The sequence below is a fragment of the Mastomys coucha genome, unplaced genomic scaffold (genome assembly GCF_008632895.1).
Source record: "Mastomys coucha isolate ucsf_1 unplaced genomic scaffold, UCSF_Mcou_1 pScaffold18, whole genome shotgun sequence".
In the NCBI taxonomy this organism is placed as follows: domain Eukaryota; kingdom Metazoa; phylum Chordata; class Mammalia; order Rodentia; family Muridae; genus Mastomys; species Mastomys coucha.
The window spans coordinates 68,334,784-68,337,200 of NW_022196900.1; positions in this window are offsets into that span (position 1 = coordinate 68,334,784).

Consider the following 2,417-nt stretch of genomic DNA (forward strand, 5'->3'; position numbering starts at 1 on the left):
ACTTGTCTAGTTATGATTCAAAATTTTACCCCGTAGCCTGGAGGTATTCTGTTGGTCACCTGTCAGCAGAACAGACTGTGTGGCACTTACTCTGAATCTCTCAAGGGTGTGGTTCACAAAAGCTGGGGGAGTCAGGACCCAGCTGCTGACTCAGTGGGAGGTTCTTTTAACAGAGACTTCTCCTGCTGCTCAGTGATCGATTATTAGTACTGTCTCTCCTTCCTCCCTTGTTTTCTTCTTCTTTCCTTAAAAATGTCCACCACTGACATCTCAGTGCCAGATTCTTGACAGTCTCTGTCTAGTCATTCCCTTCTACTGAGAGGGGAGAGGACCACAGACCCATGGAACTCTCGAGAACAGAGTCTGGCATCCCCCCACCCTGTTCTGCTCCGTAAGGTTTTGCTTTTTGCTTTGTTTTGTTTTCGTTTTCGAGACAGGGTTTCTCTGTGTAGCCCTGGCTGTCCTGGAACTCACTACGTAGACCAGCCTGGCTTCAAACTAAGAAATCCGCCTGCCTCTGCCTCCCAAGTGCTGGGATTAAAGGCATGCACCACCACTGCCTGGCTTGGTTTTGCTTTTTATTGTACTGCTAAATGGGAGGTTTAATGGGAAGGTTATCTCTATCACCTCTCCTGGTAGCTGTGCTCTAGCCTCCCCCAGTTTATTCCTTGGAGATTCTACCAGACTGTATCTGAATGTAGCCACCACCTTATGGCTCCAGCCTTCCATGGCCTAAGTATTCTAGCATCTCCCAACATCACTGGTAGCTGGGGGTGAGGGGCTTGGGGGAAGGAGACAGAGTAAGGGCTGGAACCCCAGGCAAGGGTCCCGTGGACCTTCCTCCTGATAACAAGCTTCATCACTGTTACTACAGGCCACACCACGCCATTGCTATCACTGTGTTCTTCTGTTTATGTTATCACCAGGACCAGAGTTGTTTACTCCACATGGTGAGAGGATGGTCACGTGACACCCAAAGGACCAGGCCATTCTACTGGAGTTGCTATCATCTATCTGACCCTTAGGACTCAGTCAAGTTTAGTCAGTTCTCCCAGTAATGGAGTCGGCCATCAGATTGTCGCATCTCAGCAGGCCTTGATCATAACCATGACACCTCTCCAAATTTTATAGAAGCTATTTGATCAACTGTCCCCCAATTTGTATTTGTCTAATATTTTCTCTTAATCAAATTTAGGTTATGGGTTTTTGTCAGGAGCAGCTCAGAAGAGATAAGAGTTTTTCCTCATCGCAAACTATTAGCTGTGGTAATAATTTCAATTTATCCCATTACTGTGTTCTTTCAGTGAACTTGCCAGGTTTTTCCATTATAAAGACATTCATTACCTTTCTTAATTAATAGCTATTTTTGAAGAGACAGTTTAAATGACACAAATAGCGTGTCAGTGTTTGGGGCAAAGGTGAAAGAGACATATGTTCCACTGTCATCTTTAGCAGTCTGAGGAGTTCCCTTAGAGCTTTAAGCACTTGACTCCAGCCAAACCAGATTTATGGCTGGACATAAAATATTGTAGTCACTCAGGAAATGAAGACTATCAGCTGGGATTGACTTTAAGATGTGTGAAATTTAAACTATAATTGAGGGAGATATCTTTTTTAAATTTTTATGCACATTGGTGTTCTGCCTGCTTGTATCTGTGTATGAGGGAGTTACACAAAGTTGTGAGCTGCTATGTGGGTGCTGGGAATTGAGCCTGGGTTCTTAACCTAGTGCTCTAGCCACTGAGCCATCTCTCCAGCCCCCATGCCAACATCTCATGTATTAAGTCCATAAAAGGAAGAGACATCATTCTACTCCTTGGTTCTAAACTTGACTGTATAGCATATTTCAAAAAGAAAATGGAATCTGAGGCTGAAAAATAAAAATACTCAAATCCACACTGGTTCTTCTTCCTAATGCTGTTTAACTTTAAAATTGCACTGGCAACTGTCTCTTTATCTTTTCCTCCAGGCCCAATGATAGAAATCTTTTTCTCCAACTTGAGGCTAATTTAACTCTTCTACCTCCTCTAAGATTTTGAGATTCCAGATTCTATTTCAAAACTTCATCAATTCAGAAGTTACTTATAGACCAGGCCAGTCATATCCAGATGGACCACAGCCAGCCACAGTGAGACTTGCTTTTCTGTCTCAAAAAGAAATTACTTAGAGAATATTCAATATGTCCCAGGCATGATTTTAGGATAAGACAAATGATGTATCCCCTTTCTAGTGGACTTATATAGAGATAAAATGATATACAATTAGATAATGCACACTCTTCAGAATGGTAAGAGAGCTGGACGGTGGTGGCACACGCCTTTAATCCCAGCACTTGGAAGGCAGAGGCAGGCGGATTTGTGAGTTGGAGGCCAGCCTGGTCTACAGTGTGAGTTCCAGGCCAGCCAGGGCTATACAGA